Consider the following 22,689-nt stretch of genomic DNA (forward strand, 5'->3'; position numbering starts at 1 on the left):
TGGACGATGCTGGAGGAGACTGGTGGCCCAGCCGTGTTTGGTGGCCTTGACTCGGGCTCCTGTGACACCACGTGGCACCACGCTCCCTCCATTTGCTGATCGTATCTCACACCTCATACATCTCTGGAATCCTTTATCCTCCCCTCCCAAAACTAATATTGTGCTTCAGGGAAACTGAGGCACAGAGAAGCTCATCCAAGGTCATGCAGCAACACTCTGGTATGACCATGAACAGTGCCAGGGTTTCCTGACCACTCATCCACACCAGTCCAGGGGCCTCGGCTGCCTTTTATAGAAAGTTTCCACACACCTTCTATTCCTAACCTTGATCACAAGCATCGCCGGTCCACATGCTTTGGAAGCACCAGCAGACTCTCTGTGTCACAGACTTAGTAACGCGCCCCATTTAGGACCATGAGCACAACTTGTCTGTACCGGACGTTGAGTTCTAGATACTCTTATTGGGCTGCATTTTTGTTTTTATTTCAAACACAGCCAACTAATCAGAGTTTTCTACGTTCAAAAAGCCAACTTTGATTCTCCACGAAAAACGAGCAGCTTACCACACACACCCTTTCCGGATCATCCCCGAGATGCCAAGGACATCATGGATCCACAATTTGGGGTCGGAAGAATACTTTGTTCCTAACTGCCCATGGTGGGGGGCAGTACCCATCTTTTTTGTTTTTATTTTGCAAGCTCATATTAATAGTAACAGAACATGAAAGATAACCCAATAAAAAGTGTGTGTGTGTGTGTGTGTGTACACACATACACACACATATACTTATCAGAATGTCTTGACCTTGAGATTAAAAATGGGGTAAGGCCTTTGGAAGAGAAGGATGCAAGCCCCTCAGAAGATCTGTAGACGAAGGTGAAGAGCAGATATATAACCTTTAGCACATGGCTTGCTCCAGATTCCAGTACCTAAATAAAGCCCCAGCAAACCTACACATGGCAAGAACTGGCTCACTAATAAAACGAATGATGGGCCAGGATAGGGAGGGCTCATCAGTCAGTAAGGTGACTTGGTTTCTCAACATGACAGAAGTACATTTCAAGTGTGTAGTAAATAAAATAAAAGTTCATTGTAAAAGAGTCCTGACTGTCCCCCATGTGATCCGCCTTTGCTGCCTCCTCATGTGACTGGCCTCCCAATTTAGAGCGTAACCAACTCCCAGTGACCTGTAATAACACCATTCCCAAATTAGAGCTCTCAATTTGACTTGGCCTCGGTCCCTCCCTCAAAGCAAAATAAAGCATCCGTTTTCTTTTTTTCACATTCATAATACTCTTCTTTTTGAGTTGCCAACTCAAACCCTGCTCCAGTCAGATTGAGCCCTTCCTCTAGTTTTTTTTTTTTTTCTGGTTAGCCAAAGAGCCCGATGGAAAAACACCAAGAGACAAAAACAAAAACAAAATCAGACAAAAATTCCAAGTAAGTGACATTCAGCTGGAAAAGCTATGATTCACATGCAAATAAAAAATCTCCCTGAATTCACTGTTATATGACGCAAGCCTCTGGCTTCGACATAAAAAGGGCAGAATGAAATCACCCACAATTAAACTCACTCTGGAATACTGGAATTCTCTGGCTAGGCCTCCCCAGCTAATGATAAGAAAACCCCCAACTGTGACAGAATGAAGCTAATTGTGTTGGATCCCAGGGCATCCCCACCTCAGCTGACACTCATTCCTGAACATTCCCCAGCCCGGCATTCTCCACCTTCCCTCACCCCCAGGCCTGGACTCCACATAGCCTACAGGGAGATAGGGCTCCGACGGGTCTCCCAGGGAAAGCCCTCCCTTCTGGGCAGACTGAGGGGACTGTGCTGAGAACTCTGGACCTTGCCTCCCACTCCTAACCCTCAACCATCACACGTCTTTTTTTTCCTCAGGGGAAAGTTGGTCAGATACCACTTTTTTTTTTTCCCAGATGGCTCCCTCAGGATGTGCACTCCATATGCCTGAGAATCACAGAATTCTGGAGATGGAAGGTCCCTCACAGAGTCTCTGGCCCTTCCTTTACTATGCGTGGGGGTCCCACCCCATGATTCCTCTGTGATGCTCACCAAGGCTGAGCTCCTCCCTACCCATCGGGAGCCCACTTCTACCATCAAAGAGGGCTGGATTATTAAAGACATAATTGGCCTCTCTGCAACTTCTTCCCATTCAACAAAGGTCAATTTCTCTGAAACCACAAAGAAGATATCTAGAGGTACTTGTACACCCATTCATAGCAGCCTTATTCACAATTACCAAAAGCAACCCAAATGTCCATCAACAGACGAATGGATAAACAAAGTACGGTACATACATACGATGGAATACTACTTGACGTTTAAAAGGAATGAAATTCTAATACACGCTACAGCATGGATACAAACGGAAAACATTATGCGAAAGAAAGGAAAGCCAGGCACAAAAGGACAAATACCCTATGATTCCTCTTATAGGAGTACCTAGAGTAGGCAAATTCACAGAGACAGAAAGTAGCATGGCGGCCACTTGGGGTTGAGAGGAGAGGGGTAGCTATTGGTTTAATGTGTGAAGAGTTGTAGAGTTTCTGTTTGGGATGATGAAAAGGTTTTGAAAATGCATAGCGGTGACAGTAGCACCACAAGGGGCATATACTCAGTATAACAGAACTGTACCCTTAAAAGTGAACAAATGGCAAAAGCTATGGACATTTTATTACAATTAAAATACAAAAAAAAAATCTATTCCGCCTTTCACAAGATAGCTATCTTCCTAAATTTTCTTTTCCAGGCTCAAAATCTCCAGTTTCTTCTAATAATCTTTAGATAATATGATTTCTAGACCCTTACAGCTTTCTGGCCACACTCCTCAGGTTTACTCCGTGTCTCTTTGAAAATCCGGCATCCAGAACCAAACAGCAGACTGTGCAAGCCACCTCCCGTCCAGGGTCCCCCTCTGAGGCACCCTGCTTTACCCCCAGACAAAAGCTGCACACAGGGAGCCTCTAACTGCCTATTTGGGCTACCTGAGCAAAAAGGGCCAGGTTCAAAAACCTGCCATATTCCACCCCCATCTCCTACTGCCGCTTCCTCAGGCCCAGATCCACCTCCCAGACAGCTGTGGGCAGCTGCAGCTGAGAAGTGAAACCATGAGAGGCAAATAGAGTGTGTGAAGTGGGGCTGCGTCTTAGCCTTTCTAGATTTCCCTCGTTTCTCGTACGTGTTTGGCAAATGGAGACAGGACAGGCCCAGGAGGTGTCTCTTTCCACGCACTCGGGGTGTCTCTTAGCAGTCACCCACCACCAGGCTGTAGCCACCATCGTGGCGTTCAACAGTGTGGGCTGAACCAGTCTCGCTGGGCTTGGCACACGCGCCCCTCTCGCTCCTTCTGGAAAAGCTTTGAAAGTTTGAGGTAGGAAAGTTCCCTTTTGCATTTTAAAGTATGTTGAAACTGAACAGCCTGGGTGTTGGTCTGATTCCACAAGTGAGTAATCCATTTCCTGAAAGTAAACTGCTCACCCTTTGGAAGTGGACCAACGATTTTGGGGTGCCGTTTGAAGTGTCGCTGACTAGGTAAATATTTACAGGCACTAGCCATGGAGCTTTTCTAGGAATGTCAGTTAATTTGCTAAATTAATGACCCTTAAGGTGGAACCCTTAAAAAAAGTTAATTCATCTCTAACGGGTGAATAATTTATACCTGGGACAAGGTATTGATTGGGAAGGGGGTGGGGTGGGGTATGCTTGACTGACTGGTTAGAATAACCACATATAAATTAAAACCAGTCCTGACTTAAAAAATCTCTATCTTCTGACTTTTTTTGACTCCTGATTTTCTATTAATATCTGAGCCAATGATGGGTTGACTTTGGAAAACTCTTTTCTATGCCAATATTTTGCCTGGAGTTTGAAATGATGAGATTTTAAACAATTCCTTCTTGGTAAGTCTACTGGCTTCGGGGATTCCACACAGAAGATCTAACATATCCACCACTCACTAAAAGCCTGTGCCCACCTGACTATACCTGGAGATTTGCCTCCACATTCTCCTGTGTGGACAATTTTACACTTCAATCGGCTGGCTTGAAAGAGCCTTTTGCCTTGAATAATAAAAAGTTGATTTCTTTTTGGCTCAAATGATCACTTAAACAATTCTTTCAAAAAGACTCCCAGGCCATCTTCTCCTCTGCCCTCATAAGACAGTCAGTCTAGGGGCACTTGGGTGGCTCAGTCAGTTAAGCGTCCAACTTTGGCTCAGGTCATAATCTCAGGGTTCGTGGGTTTGAGCCCCACGTCAGGCTCTTTGCTGACAGCCAGCTCAGAGCCTAGAGTCTGTTTTGGATTCTGTGTCTCCCTCTCTCTCTGACCCTCCCCTGCTCACGCTGTCTCTCTCTCTCCCTCAGAAGTAAATAAAACATTAAAAAAATTAAAAAAACAAAAGACAGTCTGTAAGAAGTAATCTAAATGTTCTGATTAGTATGTAGCTAGATGAATGTTTTTGGAGCTCTGTTGAGAAGAGGAGTTTGTGTGTATGGTGGGCTCAGAGGGGTGAATAAGTCAGGCTGAGAAGTGATTCTCAATGGCAGAATCATGGAAGCTTCTGAATCTGTCAGAGAGGTCATCTGGATTCCCAACCTCATGCTTAGCCCCCTCCAGCACTTCTCTGTCTCTGAACAAGCCTGATTAGTAAAGAATTTAGGAATCACATATGACTGATGGGCTCAGGCATCACCACCCACCACGTGGGTCTTCCCAAACAGAAACTACCTTTGAGCCCTGGCATGGTCCTGTGCCTCACACTCTGTCCTGTCTTACAACTACTTGTGCCTGGGGTTTAGGCCAGTCCTCTAAGACTTCCTAGAATCTGATGCCATCCCCCTGCCACTCCATCGCCCTCAGGGGTCCCCAGAAAGGAAATGACTACAAGGGGTGCCTGGGTGGCTCAGTCAGTTGAGCATCCGACCTCAACTCAGGTCATGAGCTCGCAGTCCATGGGTTCGAGCCCTGCGTTGGGCTCTGTGCTGACAGCTCAGAGTCTGAAGCCTGCTTCAGAGTCTGTCTCCATCTCTCTCTCTCTCTGCCCCTCCCCCGCTCGCACTCTCACTCTCTCTCAAAAGTAAATAAACATTAAAAAACAAAAAGAAAGAAATGACTATGTGACTCCCAATGATGACAGCTGTCCCTCAGTGTCCTGGAGCCTAAGCCCATGAAGGCCAGAGCATCCGTGCACACTTCCATCCTTCGAGAACCAGGCAGGGTGCTGGCTGGGTTTACAGCTTCCCCAAGAGGGCCCACCTCTAAAAGCACCTTACGGAAGAAAATAATGTGCCCACATGGCTGTACCTGGAGATTTGTCTCCCCATTCTCCTGTGTGGACAATTTTACACGGCAGAGACCTGGGGTTGGTTATCCAGGTGCATAGCCAGCAACGCTGAAAACAGGGTGTTTCCTTGTTCATTCATTTCCTTCCTTCCCAACAGGCCCACAATATGAGGTAGCAGTGCTGCACACAAATTACCAAATGCCTGAAGAACAAGGCTGGACTATATTGTTAGTAGAGTGGGGATTCGGTCTTAATTTATTTCCTTTTATGCTTCAATTTGGCACATGTTCCTTCTCCATTGCATTATCTTTTTTATTTATCTTTTTAAGAATGCAGCCACAGCCGGCCTATAGACCCATCTTGGGAACTTGATTACGTGCTGAGAAAGTCCATCTTAAATACTTGTGGGAACAAAAGTAAATGCTTAAAATATAACTATGACTAGTAAGTATTAATGTCAACAGGGTTACCAGGAATTGGGGAATGTCAGACTCACAAGTTGAGCCTTCAATGGGATGTGTGCTGGTTAAGTCAGGGACCCAGATATGGTGTGTGTGTCACTTGGTTACTGTTGCCGTCAGCACTCAACAGCCCCCTAGAAACCACCTTATTTTTCTGTGACTCCTTCCTATACAGAGCTGGCCTGGGGAGATGGAGAGGCCACAGAAGAGAGCAAATGGAATAAAACAGTAGGGGCAGCGCCTGGGTGGCTCAGTAGGTTGGGCATCCCACTCTTGATTTCGGCTTAGGACATGATCTCAAGGTCGTGAGATGGAGTCCCATGTCATGGGACTTGGGATTCTCTCTCTCTCTCTTTCTCTGTCTCTCTCTCTCCCTCTGCTTCTCTCCCCCACCTGTGTGCACACTCACTCGATCTCTCTCAAATAAAATTTAAAAAACAAAAAAAAAAAAGAAGGAATCAAACAGTAGAGCTAGGAGGCCAACCTGGAACCGAGAAAGCCCCGGCTACTTCTATTAACTTCTGAGTCCTGGGAATAAGCTCAACATCTGAAATTCTTCACTTTGAACTCACACCTCAACATTCTCCCATGCATGCAGGAGACTCCCCATGACCCCGTACATGAGGCCATATTGTGGGATGAGAATGGGGCTGCTTCTTCATCCATGGGGCCCTGAATCACACACCCCTTGAATGGAACACCCACCTCACCTGTGTTCATAATATTCACCCCTCCACCCTCTGTGAGGCCAGTCCTGTAACCAAACATTGTATATTATGACAGCTCTCATCAAGAGCTCTGTGTTTCTTCTTAAGCAGTATATTGCATCAGTCATAAATCTTTCCATCATCAGGACTGGTGGTCTGTCATACCTTACTTCTACCGCTTGCCTTTAGAGAGACTTCCAATCTTCACTTTGGTTAAACTCAAAGAAACCGCTAAACTTGTCTTGTACATGTTTTACTTGAGGTCCCATGAAGAAGTGATGAAAAACTTTTCCAAAATTACCAATGCCCCCCACATATACTGATCAATACACACCCAGAATTATATTTATGTATGCAACCTCTGGTTTAGTTGCTGACTTCATATCTAACATCTGTAGAGTACTTTCTCAAGAAGCTTGCAACTCTTTAAAAAAACTTTTTTTAATGTTTGTTTTTGAGAGAGAGAGAGAGAGAGAGCAGGGGAGGGACAGAGAGACAGAGGGAGGCACAGAATCTGAAGCAGGCTCCAGGTTCTGAACTGTCAGTACAGAGCCCGACAGGGGGCTTGAACTCACAGCCATGAGATCATGACCTGAGCCGAAGTCAGATGCTTAACCGATGGAGCCACCCAGGAGTCCCAGATCTGCAGCCTTTTTGAAACATTATCCCATGTGATTTTCAAAGTAAGCATGAGTGGCAGGTGGTAGGGAAACTGAGGCTGGTGGAGGTGAAGTGTCATGCCCGGGACCCTCCCTGCCATCCTAACTCCGCTCCCCAACCCTGAACTGCTGTCCCTGTCCTCTTGCTGTGAGGTTGAATTAAGGCTCGCTGGACGAAGAGTCTGCCCAGTGCAGCCTGACCAGCTCGTCTGTGTTCTTTGTTCTTCTTACAATGAATCTAAACCTATATGGACATTAGGAAAATAAGAGTAGTTTAAGAGCAAATCCCAGCATGTCTCCAAAGCAACAGGGAATCAAATTCTGAAAGCAAATAAGATGTTGCTTTATTCTTCTGTTTCTGGCTCTGCAGGCCGGGTGTGAGTGAATTGGGTGTGTCGGGTGAGAGGCGAAGAGCCTCTAGAACATACCATTATGATTATCTAACAATAACAACACTCTCACTGGCAATGTCAACTGAAAAGATTAAAAGCACAAGGTTTCTTTTACTCTACATGGCAACCAGCTTCTGGGAAAAAAAAAAAAAAAAGTAAAAATATGAACTGTTTCGTTAGGTGTCAGTGATGCTGGCCACTTTAAGTATTCTTCAACCCTTAACATTATAAACTGAAGAATGCCCTGTTTCAAAACAGAGACTTCTGCATCTTACTGTAACTAAAGTTACTTTTCAATTTTTAGAAAAGGATAGTTAACAAATGTGGCTAAATTTCAGTAACTTTAGTTAGTTTTCCCTTAAAACAGCCATGTTATTAGAAAATAATCAGACACTAAGAAGGCCTCAATACGCACATTACAACCCTACGCATTATCTCTACTCACAGTCCAGAGATGTACACAATCCAAGTCTCAGTCACAGTCCTGAAAAGGACACCACACTGGCAAGAAGTAACTCTCTAGCAGATACACTAAAAAATGAGTGGCAGCTCCTGAGGCCCAATTTGCCATGCATTCTTATTAATTTTTATTTTCTGAGAAGTAACTTTTTTCCAAACAGAAAATGTGGCAGTTGTATTAAGACCAACATGGTTACTTTTCATTCCAATAGTTCTTGTCCTACAACCACATGAAGCCTAAGAGAAGACAGCTGTGGGGGGCTCCTGGGGGACTCAGTCAGTTAAGCTTCTGACTTCGGCTCAGGCCATGATCTCACAGTTCGTGAGTTCGAGCCCCGCGTCGGGCTCTGTGCTGACAGTTTGGAGCCTAGAGCCTGCTCCAGATTCTGTCTCCCTGCCTCTCTGCCCCTCCCCTGCTTGTGCTCTGTCTCAGCTTTTCTCTCAAAAATAAATAAACATTAAAAGAATTTTTTTAAAAGATTGTTGTGTGAAGCAATACACAGTGACTTCAGACATACCTGTGAGATCTCCCAGCAGATACACACAGCAATCAATGGTGAGGGAGGACAAGGCATTTGCCACCTATGATTGGAAGATAAGGATGTGTGGCCCCAGTGGGGCTTTGAACACACATGCTCATCTTCTCTGGACACACATGCACCTGTCTTACCATCACCACCACCATTTTGCCTCCAAGTCCTCTAGGTCATTATCCCCTCCTGTCCTCTCTATCTCAGGTCCCAGAGAAGAGCCCCTCACCAAATCTTGAAGGCTGTCACACAGAAGTATGTCCCTTCGCACATTCTGAGAGCTTGATCTGGTAAGGATAAGCAGATGGAAGAGTTGCTATGCAGAATTGAGCAATGCAAACATGGTCTCCCAAGCGCAGACAGGACCTCAGGGACGTAGCACTAGGTTCTAAGTCTGGAATGGAATCTCTTGTACCTCAGTTTCCTCATAAGAAAAAAAAAAAAAATAAACATATTACCCTTCCATCACCAGCCACTTCCAAGCAATGACCAGGAAAACAATGGCTTGTGTATCTAAAGACTCGGCACTAGTGTAATGATAAGGAATTCACTTTGAATGTCCTTGTCTAAAGATCTTTACTCCTACAAGCTACAACCCCCACTCATGCCCACGTCTTAGGGTATCCTCTGAAATCCAGTCTTTGCCTAGAATCCTGCATCTTCTGGAAAGGGAAGAGAATTGAAACATTCCTGGTTGCAGATTGGTATTTTTAGCACTTTTAGAAAAGATTAGGCTGTTTTTCATGAAACTGGTTTCTCATGATATTAGCACTTGTGTTTTAAGAGCACGGAGCAGGGAGCTATATTGTTAGAGAAGACAGGATCAGAATAAACTAGCTGAGTTATAAGCTACATAGCTCATTCTTTTCTTTGGCTGAAAATATCTCCTCAATGTCTACTTCCAATTAGCAGCTCCAAAATATTCCTGATCCAGTGGGGATGAACACTGAGTGTTATATGGAAACCAACTTGACAATAAACTATTTTTTAAAAAATAACTAAAAAACAACAATAAACAAAATATTCCTGATCCAAAGGACTTTAGATATATAAGAATCACCAAAAACCAACTTTAAATATTTGACTTTCTATCCCAGTCTCCAAGAATGATGGGAAACTGGCTCATCTGTGTTTCCACAAAGTCATACCAGTCTGTCATACATAAAATTCAAACTCGAGTCAATAAAAAAATAAGCATTTGAAATACCTGTGTTCCTTATTTCCCCTACTTCTTCCTGCTATCTATTTTTTGGCTATTTTACTACTTTTAAGTCTTACATAGCACAAAGAAAAGGGGAATGTTACTTGAAAGAAGTTTGGGGACGAGGATGGGTCAAGCAGAGTTAGGTAAATTAAAAAGCTGGGATTATTCAGGGTTTCAATTTTTTATGCTTTCTCAGTAGACCCTGTGTGTGTGCGTGTGTGTGTGTGTGTGTGTGGTGTCTCTCTCTATATATACACATGCACACACACACACACACACATATATATACACACACACACACATACAACACACACACACACAATTATAGATGGGCAGGTTGACACAGAGAAGGAGAATGAATGGGCGAGAACTGGCGGCAGGTTATTGGAGACTTTTTAAAAAGCATTCAGATGCTAGTATAAACCCCAAGAGACTAATTCAGCAGACAAAAATGCCCTTTTAACCAAATAGTTCCAACGTATGAGAGAATTTCCTCCTTTCACCAAAGCCAAATATTTTACTGCGCATGAAAAGACTAATTAAAACAATATTGTGGTATTCAGCATGCGTGGGTTATGAAGAGAAACCTTCACTTCATGAGCAAACACGGACTCTCTGGTGAGGGTGAGGCAGGAGCTGTGGAGACTTGCTTTGTTTCATTAATATTCACATATCCACTTGGTAAGAACTGTAGCTTGGAACTATGATTTCCATTACAAAGCCCCTGAAATGCCAGGAATGAGTCATGGCATTGTGCCTGGGCATTGCACTGATTTTCTCCATTAACCAGGCATACATACTGACAACTTCCAGAAGAAAAGCTGAATGAGTCAGTTTCAGGAATAAACCGCATTAGAATACTATGTGCAAGGAGGAGTTAAGGTAATAGAAATTGGTTGTTGTTGTTTTTTCTTTTGGTGTGTTATTGTTTTATTCTCCTTAAATAGAAACATTCATAAAATTCATTTCTCCAAAGAGCAAGAAGCATAGATCCATCCAATTATTAGGATGCTTGCCATGACCAGATGGGTTGTCCAACCAACGCACAGTGTGGTAACACCGCTAGGATCAATCCCAGCTTTTCAAGGGCAACGTCACAGCCACTGGAACCCATGGAGTGCTACCTTAGGACCACTTCCAATCATCTTCCCTTGTCCTGGCTGTCCCTTCTTCAGGTGTCTTCCACTAGCTGACTTTCACAGTGAAACGGGAGTCTCCAGGAGACAACAAGGGAGGGAAAGGCATGGCCAAAATCCAGGCAGGGCATGTGTGTGTTTCGCACAGCAATCCCAACTGCCCAAAGGCATCTCTGGCTCCGGTGGGAAACGGAATGCATTACACCGGGCTCTAGACCAAGGGGACTCTCGCACCCTGTCATGTTCCCTTGTACCATTCTAGTTATGGAAATCGGGACTCCAAATCTCTCTAGCCCTCTTCTTCCTTGAGAGTCGTTCCCATGTTCAAGAGATGAAGGCTGAGAACATTGTCATCTATTAAAAAAATATCTTATTTGAGTATATTTGGGGAAGGTTGGTAAGGGGTAAACACTGAAAGCATCGTTGGCTACCATCTCTTCTGATCTTATCTGAAGTTTGAAGCCTGGATCATGAAATGCTTTGAAAATGGAAGAATCGTGGTAAATGGAGATATCTGAATATGCTACAGGCACTTGCAAAGCCACACTGTGAACTTAATTAGGGAGGGGGATTGCAAGGGGCTGGCACACCTCTTTCCAGAAAGAGCCTGCTGCACTTCTCATTGGCTCCCCTGTGCAGGATGAGTAAATTCTCAGTGGTTCTACATCTTTCCTAGGACCGAGCCACAGGCTTGCTTTTTCTCTTTTTGGATTTGGCCTCCAATGTTTAGGCACGAGTCAGCACGCACAGATGCAAAGATGAACTGAGCTAATTTAAGGGAGCACTCCCATGGAAGGATTCTCTTTTAGCCCTCTATACTTAGTTAAGGTTTGTGTCTGTGCAAGATACTTACTAAAGGACTCGATTCTCTAAACCTTGCAAGCGATCTGCCTCCTAACAGGCTACTTGCTTGTTCACTGGGGCTCTGATGTCCTCATAGCCACAGAGCGTCCAACAGGCCAATTAAGGTGACCTCATTGAGATTACAGGACTAGCCTCACTTTCATAAATGCAGCGAGCATACACCATGTGGAGATCCAGATTGGTGAATATCCCGATCAGACAAAACTTGCTAAAACTTAACTTGATAGGACAACTCCACTGAATCGCTACCAGAAGCAATCATTTTGATTAAATCGCAGGGTTCCTAAATTTTACGTTTAGTAACAAACTAAGGACTTCGGAGCTTTCCACTGTGGAAGCATGAATTCTCACGTTCTTACACTGTCGCTTAGTCAGACCTAACAGGTGGCTAAGGAATAAGTTTAAAATCTAGTCCTCAAGCAAAAAATTGCAGAAGATTCTGTGGCTTCCTGGCTACAAAATGAGCTGCTTTTCATGGCAAGGGATTCTCTGCCTGCTTTTAAAATCTCTCCCCATTCAGCTGATTTGTGTCCTCTGGGGCATGCCTACGTCAGTGTTAAGGGATAGACTGCATTGTCACGGTGACAAACGTGTCAATGGATTTCCTCCTCGTGTTTTTGACATTTAAAGACATCTGCAGAAAGGTAGACTCCATCTGTGTCCTCCTGCTGGCAGAGACGAAACACCTGTATGGCAGAAACCAAGCCAGGATCAGCTCAGCGTCAGGATGGGCCTTTGGAGAACAGAATCAATTACCCACCGCCTTCTCTTTTGTTCCTCAAACCCTTGGGTATGCTGAAGAGGTCAAGTTTTAAACAAGTTGCTGTTGCGTTCTTACTCTTTTAGAGAACCTCATGTGGAAATTTATATCTAAAAGCAACATAAAGGAGCAGCAAAACTCCTGCCCTTGTCTCCCTGAAAATGGAATAAATTAACTTGCAGTGTCTTTGCTTCCACTGAATATATTTACTTCTTAAATGAGACGAGCCTCTTGCCAGGCTCCTCGCCCACTCTGTAGGGACACAGGCCTCCTTTGCATAACCTCTTCTTCCCAGGGAAAAGAATGAGAACACCATGCCTTAATCTTTTGGCATTTCTTGTTGGATGCAAGAGGGATCCTAAGAGGGGTGTAGGTGCCAGGAAGGAGAAATGAATGAATTTTCTTCATTCCCTTCCCCCTTTAATTATGTGTGGCCCAGCATGGTTCTTTTACGACTCAGAGAGTAGGCTGCACGCTCAGATGGAGGCATCGGAGGCTTCGGCGAACAGGAAGAGTGGCCTCCAGAGTTATGGTTCAGAAGAGAAACCAATCCAGATCCATGGGCTGAGGCTTGAAGTTTAAGACTAATGGCTGTGGCTGTTTACACAGACAGAAGACAGTTATTTAAGGCTGAAATATGATCTACCTTTAGCGCAGCCAAAATGATGATCCAAGAGAAGCGTAACACTCTGTCTTCTTAGACTCTGCTGCCGAGGGGTCCTGAAGAGCGGCAGGGATGTGGGGCTGGGACCTGCTCCCTTCCAAGGGCTGCAGCGCCCTTGATCCTCACCTCGGGACCCAAGGCCCAGGGCCTCATGGCAGAGCCTACCCCCGATGATGCCTGGGCATCCTGACAGCAGGTGGGGATTCAGTGGACTTCCAGAACATTCCTTCTAAGTAGACTGAGGGGGTAAATGAAACCAGTCCAAAGCTCAAGTGCTAAAAGCAGCAGGCAGCCTGCTTTGCTGACACTGTCACAAAACCCATGGTCTAGAACAAGGCAGCCATTATTTCTTCACTGATCCCGAGAGAGCTTCTACTGCCTGTATTGTTTTCTAACTTTGGAAGCACCAAATAAGGACGACTTTTGGTTCAAGGTAGGAGCCACGACTGTTTATATGACCTCACTCTTTCTTACATAATATATTAAACAGGCCCCTCAGGCCTCAGTTTAAAAGCCAAATTCTGCCTCTGGACAAGCATGTGCCGTTCCCATTGAAGTTAGTGTGACTTGGCTATCAGACAGCTGGGGGCAAACTCCACTCTTCAGCGGGGATATGACGGATAACTAATAGTTTCCAAGACTGAATTATCAGGCTCTATTAAAGAGACACTGAAGGAGGATGAAAAAAAAAATGTCTTTAAAGCCTAAATCAACAGATACTTTCCATCATTTATGAATGTGCTTGTCTATCTTCCTAGCTCACAAGGATCCCTTGAGAGAGGGCCCAGGCACCTCTCCGGAGATCACTCAACATCTCTTTGGGTGAGCCTCTACTGCGGGACAAATGTGGCCTGGACCAGAAGATCACACTTCTAAGTGCTGACACGGGGGTGTCTCATTCCCAGTCACCTGTGTGGGGAGCTGCATAGCGAGTTCCAGAGCAACAGATCACGTTATAGTTGCACTCGGTCATTTCCCGGTTCCCATGCTGCAACACAGAAGTTTTATGGTAAATTGATCTTGACCAGGCACATACATAGATTTACCGTATACTATTTGGTCCCACAATGAATTTTAAATGACTTCCATGTGGTCTCGGGAACTGCCCTACAGCCCCGTAACACTTAAAAACAATAAATTCCACTTAAAAACTTACAAACAAGAATTCTCACTCATAAGAACTTGGATGATTATTTTTAAAATTGAAGATAGCCTTGTCATGGCTATAAAGTCAAAAGTGAATCAAACGTAAGGCATTCTGACCCTCCAAGTTTTCATTGAAAGACAAATCCCAAGATAAGAGGGCATCCTCTCAGGGACCCTGTGAACCCCGAACAGCCCTTTCTGAAATCCTGTGGAAACCTACCATTGGTGCATAGAGGAGGAGGCAGCAAGCAACACCCTCCATCCACATCCTGACAAAGCGCGACATGCATTGATCACTGAAACCAAGGTCTCCTGAGGTCAGCTTTAATCACCCCCACCTTCCCACCACCCTAGCAGAGAGTCAAGATGACTGCATGCATCCCAAGGCTCAAAAGAAATAAAACAGCACACAAAAACAAAAACCAAACAGCTGACTATCCCCTACAGAAAAAAATCTGCAACGTAAAAAGGAAGCGGGGCATGGGTAATGGTAGGACATTTCCTGTCCCCTCCCCACCCCCATGCCTCTACACCTCCCCTCCCTCTGCTCCATGGTTTCACTTCCTGCTGGGGCTCCACTGCACCTCTTCCCTGACGTATCAATTCAGGCCGATGTGTTGAGCCCTGTTAATCCAACTTTCAACTTCATGCCCACTGACATCTGGTTCATTGCCGGGTTTGCTGCAACTGAAATGTAGAGACGAACCCTGAGACAGGTTCAGATTCTGGCTTCACGCACACGGACCACGGAACTCTAGAAGATGGATTACATTTCACATTTTCAGTAAAGTCCAAGGTTCCTGGCCTGCCACTCAAGAGCATCCATAACCTCATCTCAAGCTGCCACTCCCTCTTTCTCACCTCCTCCAACCCTCTACCTCAGGGTAGACTCTGCCTTATCTCATGTTTCTCCACCATCTAAAAAGACCATTTTGCCCACTTTCTCTTGAAGGGAAAATCCATACCTATTCTAAGCACCTTACACATCTCACCTAATGAGAGGTAGATCCTATTATTATACCCATTTTAAAGGTGAAGAAGTAGAGACACAGAGATGTGACCTAGCCTGTCCAAGTAGCCTGAACGAGGAAGTAGCAAGGCCAAGGTCTGAACCCAATGGTCCAACCCCCAATATATGTTCTTCATGATGCTAGGCTGCCTCTTTCATAAAACCTCTTTCCTCCTAAACTCCACAGCCCTTTAATAGTGTCTCTCTTACGGTCCTACCTCTTTCCTGGGAGATGATAAACTCCTTAAGGACAGAATCCATGTGTGATTCAACTGTGGCCTCTGTGGCTCACTGCTGAGCCCTGCACATGTGCTGTGGGTACCTGTCAATATTTGTGGGCAGAAGGAAGTAAACAAGGAAGGAAGAAGGTATCCACTCAGCAAGGGATCCCTGCTGGAGTGAGGAAACACGTCATTTTTTGTTCTCACCCCTATGTAGTTGCATTTTTTATATTTACTTTTTATTGTTTTTGGAGCGATTTTAGCTGCTGTGGTAAGGAAAGCAGGTGGCCTGGAAATAAAGCTGTGTCCTACGTGCATGGGAGACCACAGAACTCAAGTTCCCCTCAGTTCCTGCCATATACAAGAGCTACCTGTAGAAGCAGTGGCAACGACAGTCAGGACAAGAGCAGAAATAACAATAAAAACTGCTGTCAGTGATCGCAGGGGCGCCTGGGTGGCTCAGTTGGTTAAGCGTCCGACTTCGGCTTAGGTCATGATCTCATGGATCCTGAGTTTGAGCCCTGCATCAGGTTCTGTGCTGACAGCTCAGAGCTTGGAACCTGCTTCAGACTGTGTCTCCCTCTCTCTCTGCCCCTCCCCACCTCCCTCATGCTCTCTCTCTCTCAAAAATGAATAATTATTTTTTAAATGATTTTTTTATGATTTTTTTTAATGATTTTTTTTAAATGATTGCATGCCAGTGCCAGGCACTTTACATCCAGTGTTTGCAATCCTTTCAATAACCCTTCAGGCCAGGCCTTCTCACCCTCATTTCACAGATGGGAACTGAAATTCAGAAAAGCTAACTCATCTGGTCAAGGTCACAAGCTGGTGAAACAGAGCGCAGAAGCGTGAACCCAGATCTGCTTCATTCAGGGTCAGTCTGGGCTCTGTCCACTACAACAGCAATGCCTAAGGTCTCCCAGGAACTAAGAAAAGCAAGTTACCTGGTCCATTCATTCTTTGCTACACACACAGTTCTTCCAAGAAACCAGATGAACGGTGACCCACATTCACACCGCTCAGAGAGTTCTTAATTACTAGGAACAGACAGGCCCGCGGTCAATCAAATGTACCATGAGCTCTACAAGAGAGTGGTGCAGATACTGGAGGGGGCAAGGACCGAGGCCAGACAGATTTGCTTGGAATCAAAGAGGCAGAGAGAGAACTCAATGTTCTGCTTAGAGGAAAGATAAAGCACTTTTCATTAACCTATAAAGTTGTCTTAGTTGGGCCACAACAAACACCTGACGCATTCACAACATTGCCACAAAAGCATTTTAGTGGTCTTGCGTGTAAAAAATGGTTTTGTACAGGAAGAGCAATGCCGTTCACCCTGGAGTGGGGGGGGGGAGGGAGGAGGGGGGAGGAGGAAGAAGGGAATCCCTCAAAATGCAGCACACACTTAAACATGATTCAGCTGTGATTCATCAAAGCTGGCGTAGGTATTCCGTTCACTCTAGGATTCTGGGTGCAAAGTGTTCTCTCGATGCTGGCAAAGTCATCCTTCTGTGCTCCTGAACAATAGGTCACTTCTGCTAACATGCTCTAAAGTTCACAATACATTTAAGATAGATTTTTGTGTGTGTAAGGGAGAGGCGTGCTATCGTGAGCAGAAATGCTAATAGCTACTGGGAGCCTGGTTAAAAACCAACCACGTTAACAGTGCTGCTTCTAAGGATAAAAGCCCCCATTCAATATTCTTTATCAGCTTGATTCAGCCACACTTGACACATTTGCCACTCATTTCTAGTCATGGTGATTTCAAGTCTGGGATTGTTACCTTGACAGAAGCATTCCACGGAAAGCATGAGTTCTGGAGGGAGTGTCAGGGGAGGAAGTGGCAACCTCCCCCTTACCAAAGGACTCTGGGTCGGGGGCACGTGAGCTTTTTAACAGTCTCTTGGCTAAGCCTCCTCTAGTGACTAGAATATGAGGCAGGCAGTCTGGGTGCATTGTGTTCAGGGAGTTTCACAGCAATCAGTTCCCCACAGATCCAGGTAGTAGTGATGAATTCTGCAGCCCAGCCACTGCTCTGACTTATAAGTGGTGCTTCTTCCCAGTGGAAAGAAGACCAAACATGGCAGACTAATCTAAATGTCCTCTGCTCTCTTGTCTTGGGCACTGATTTGAGGCTCATCCTTCTTCCTGTGTCTTTCCCTGTCTGTCCGTCCTTCATGACCCTGTAGCAGAACATGGCAGAAGAGGAGCGCAGGCCCAAGAGCCAGACTCCTTGGGTTCAGGTCCTCACTGTGTCACTTACCAGCTCTGTAACCTTGGGCAGTTTACTTAGACTCTCTTGCTTCAGTTTCCTTACCTGTAAAATGGGGCTGAGAATAACAGGACCTATTTCATTGGGATTTCAAGGGAGTAGACTGGAAAAGGGATTAAGTTACAACAAAAGTGCCATGTAAGGGTTAGTATTTTTTTTCCTTCCTCTCTTCTTTCCTTTGCTTTCTTTCCATAACTACTTATTGAATATCGCCTAGATACAAGACTCTACACTGGATGCCACATAAACTTTGCATATAGACAGGTAGTGTCTTTGTCCCCCAAGGAAGGACAGAATGTAAAAAGCTATAGTAGAAAAAGACCACCAGTCTGGGATTTAGAGAAACGGTGCTCTGGCCCCAGCACCGTCACTAACTGCTTTGAGGCGCCCTCCCCTGTAAGCACAAGACCCTTCTAGAGATCTTGGCAACAGAAAGCAATAGTACCCAGCCAGGCCCCACACACTGTGCCACCTGAGTGATGATACAGTAAGAACCACAACTCAGAAGGAAGAGAAATGGTCTCCCGTCGGGCCAGTCATAAGAAGGCATCGGGGCTCCGAATTTATGCTTGGCTCTAAGGACAGTCGGAGGCTGGGAGATGGGGACAAAGGATAATGTGCGGAGGTGCAAAAGTAGCTGGGAACTAGTAAACAGCACATTTTGGTGGCAGCTGAGAACTGGTTTGGGGAAAGCAGGAGGGAAAATAGACAAGATGAGCTCTTGAAGGGCTGGTGTGCAATACAACAACGGGCAGGTCACGAGGAGCAGAAAATACCAGAACGGCAGTGTGAGGAGACATGTGTGGTGGTGGCCTGCAGGATAGACCAGGTGGAGAGCAAACAGTTGGAAGACAACTGCACAAGACACGCGTGAAGACTCAGAGGTGGTGGGGGGAGGTGTGCGGGCTCCGGAGGCAGGCCCCCCACAGGACAGCTGTCCAGTCCGGGGTATACTCGTCACTTTTTACTCACAGTTCTCTCAACTTCACAAGACGATGACACAGCAAAGTGTAAGCACAGTGCCTGCACGTGGTAAGAACAAAGCAAATTTTGCTTTTCTCAAGAAAGCAAAGTGACACATGTGAGAGCAGCTGAGAATGAAGAATTACTATTCACCTAGAAGTCAGTTATTAGTGAAACACATAGCGGGTGACAGCAAAGGGAGGGACCCCCTGGAGACTTTGCCCAGGTGAGCAGGGAGAGTACGACAGAGAGAGATCTGGTAATCCAGGAGAATGTCAGGATGTGGGGAAGAGGAGTGTATCTCTCCTTGACTCTAATCAGAATGATGCACGGTAACTGCTATGTAGACTAGGGAGAAAATAAAGCCAATGCCTTCCCTGGACCTGGATCCCTGACTTACAGTCCCTGAGGAAGAGAAGAGAGTTAAACCTCCTCTCAGACGCTCAGTCTAAAATCACTAATGGTGCCAATCATGGATACCACTGCATACCATTAAAAGACAGTAAGCGTTATTGCTTTCATTGTCAAGGTGAGGAAATTGGGCTGAGGTCACTTGGTGAGTTGGTAACAGCTGAACCCAGAGCCTAGGACTTTGTCATGGACTTAAAAGCCTGTTCCCTTCCCAGCTGTCTCTCAGGGCTGTTTTGCCTTCACAAACAGATCTAAAAACCGCAGTGCAAAATACAAGAGCGTGAAATTGGAAATAAAATAGGTGCTTCTACATCTATTTAAATCCCATTTATTTTTAATAACTACTGAGGTTAGGCTTTGCATGAAAGGTGAGAAGTTGGTTTAAATCTTGATTTATGTCTTGGTTGACTAGTAAAATACTGTCATTCTGCTCAAGTGAAGGAAAAAGCCCATCGAAAATGTCACACTTAACTTAGCTTTTCTTAAAACTAAGTGCACATCTCCTGGGCATTTTCTTCTATGGTCGGAAGCACCTGCGATTTGTCAGATTTTGTTTGCTCATATGTTCCCTTCCTCCAACATGTGGGAGCACACGTGTATCTCTGCGTCTACAACAACCAAAGGGTTAATGATCACCCTGTCAGTCACACATAAATCTCATCTTCAATGGGGATCATGTGTCCTCTTAATTAAGTCTCTCACAATGTTTGTAAACAGAGGGCATCTGGCTCAGAATGGGGGCAAATACAATGCAATAAAAAATAATAGTAATACAAATCGGTTATCAGGAAGAGTCTTGAGTATGAGCAAAAATAACTATGTCAATAAACGTACCCTAATGTGGAAGTGAACAAAAACATCAGGCCATTGATCAAGAAGTTCACATAGACATTGTTCTAATTTCTAGTACTTTCCATGGGCCCCTCCTTCCAGTGATCTTGGGGGTCTCCTCTTTACCTCTATAGTCTAGAACAATGCTTATGGGGTTTTCTCACAATCACTTGCTTCTTCTTATACCTCAATCCATGGCTTGGGTGAACACGGTCAGTCTTGCTTGGTCATGGGGGATAAGTCCCTCATCAGACTTAACGTAAGAACCAAAAAAGTCTGGGGCATGTGGGTGGCTCAGTCGGTTGAGCGTCAAACTCCTGGTTTCAGCTTGGGTCATGATCTCATGGTTCATGGGTTTGAGCCCTGCGATGGGCTCTGTACTGGCAATGTGGATTGGGATTCTCTTTCTCTCCCCCTCTCTGCCCCTCCCCTGCTTGCACTCTCTTTCTCTCTCTCTCTCAAAATAAATAAACTTTTTTAAAAAAGAACCAAAAAGTCTCTCTTTTACCTGAACAACAGTGGAAAAAATCGGTCTCTTAAACTCAGTCCCTGAGCTTTAGAGTCATACCCTGCCCAGTTGTGACTCCTTACCAGGAAAGAAAATCCACTACTGCTCAAAGTCAAAACAACAAGATTTCTTGTTGAGACAAGAAAGGGGGTTGAGACATCCCCTTTCTTCCAAAAGTCTGAAATATCAGGAGAGCCCTTCTTTCAATCTGTTCAGCTTTTAGTCAGCACATTTTTGTTATTCGAGACACAGAAAACCCTCGGAAATCAGAGTTCATTATGTAGGCTCAGAGAGATGGAGATGGATGGTCAACCTGGAATTAATGAGGACACTGCAGAACTCCAACCAATTTCACCTGGAGATCTCTGTGGCCATCCATCTTTCCCACCATCTGCTCCAAATTTGGACCTATGCACTGAGAGGCAAAAGACAAATATATCCATCTTAAAAGTCCACCCAGGTGAAATACCATTAAACTGCATTATTGTCCAGAACTGCAGAGAGAAACATTTCCTTTCTAGTTAATCTGGCAGCCATCAATTGTTGCCCATTAACTTGAGAGAAGCATCTAGTCTATGTGTTAGAATAAAATACCCTCACGATCTATCAAAATTAAACCCCTATGAGCTATTACTTAAATGAAGGACAGTCTCATTTGTTGGAGGTAGGTAGATTCATGCTTTCCCACAAAATTCATGTTCCGCATACTCATCTGTGGGAACTGCATTCCCTGGGTGAACAGGAACCCAATAATCATACCTGTTGTATGATTTTAAGCATCCACATTAGCAAAAAATTAAAGCACATTCATATGGCTGTTGTTGCTAAAGACAACAACCACCTCATGGTAAAATATTATTCTTCCTGAGGGCTCTCGGATACCTCTGTTAGTGTGTCCAGTATCTACAGGCATTCTTACGTTTTTCCTGCAGTTGTTTGTGCTCTGATATAGCGTCTAGACAGAGCACAGAGACCATGGAAGTTCTTTCCAAAATGTTTTAGACCAAAGAGGATAGAAAATGACCTAAATCACATTGGACTTTAGGACATCTAAGATAAGATTTCTTTCATTATATCCTGATCTCCCTTCATGAGAAAAAGGTATATTCCTGAACTATCACATGTAAATCACATATTAATAAATATCATTATCTCATCATTTAAAGGAATTCTCTCTCTCTTTCTATGTGTGTGTGTGTTTGTGTGTGTGTGCTGGGTTCACATAAATACTTCAAATCTTTTTAAGCCAAAGGTGATCTTTCTTGAAAACAAGTACTTTGAAAAATACTGTTGTTCAACTCCAAATGGTTTCTCCATTGGAAGAATGTAGACTTCTTCTTGGTTAGGGGGACTACATTGGTTAGGGAGACAGGAGAGAGATGTAGAGAGAAAAATAGAGGGGGTGAGAGAATGAGGGTGGGAGAAAGTTAGTGAGTGCAGTCAGAGAGCTTGTGTAGACAGTTCTGCCCACAGTGTCCCCAGTTACACGGGTCCTTGAATAGCATGCTAAGGGAGATGTGTGTCTGCTTTCTCCCAAGCCTGGCTCAGTTCTCTTGTAACCTGCATAGTAGAAGCATCTTGACATGCTCAGTGGACACATATAATTTACACAGCAAACCACAGCTACAATAGAAACCCTCCAATTCAACACGACTGGGTTGATAGTCTAAAAGAGCTGGTTAAGCACAGAATCATAAAACTGATACTCTCATAACATATATGTATATATTCATTGATATTCATTATATATATTCACAGATATTTATGCATCATCCTTGTACAGGGGCCATGCTAATCTTCTCTGTATTGTTCCAATTTTAGTATACATGCTGCTTAAGTGAGCACTATATTCACAGATATATAAATGAGTGTGCACCCATTCACAAATTTGGTACAGGAGCAATGCCTTGTCTTTGGGAATTTCCCATTTCCTGTATAAACCAAAAATCTGTTATGATTTTCAGGTTCCACTTTCTTTAAAGAAGATAAAAAATCCAAAGACAGCTGAAAGGCAATCTCACTGAAGAGTCTGCCTAGATTTTTATGACTTTCCCCACAAACTTTTAGAGTTATGCTGTTTATGCTTAATTTGCCCACAATTTTTTTTTAAATATTTTTATTTATTTCTAGGAGAGAGAGAGAGAGAGCAGGGGAGGGTCAGAAAGAGAGGGTGTCACAGACTGAAACA

At 44.5% G+C, this 22,689-nt stretch overlaps 1 non-coding gene across 1 annotated transcript; it reads right to left on the bottom strand.

The window, feature by feature from the left end:
- Positions 1-22,239: 22,239 nt before the first annotated feature.
- Positions 22,240-22,346, bottom strand: LOC120237295. The gene has a single exon (XR_005529912.1). It is a non-coding gene; the product is annotated as a U6 spliceosomal RNA (small nuclear RNA).
- Positions 22,347-22,689: the final 343 nt, after the last annotated feature.

This window comes from Hyaena hyaena, unplaced genomic scaffold (genome assembly GCF_003009895.1).
Source record: "Hyaena hyaena isolate Hyena2069 unplaced genomic scaffold, ASM300989v1 scaffold_175, whole genome shotgun sequence".
NCBI lineage: Eukaryota > Metazoa > Chordata > Mammalia > Carnivora > Hyaenidae > Hyaena > Hyaena hyaena.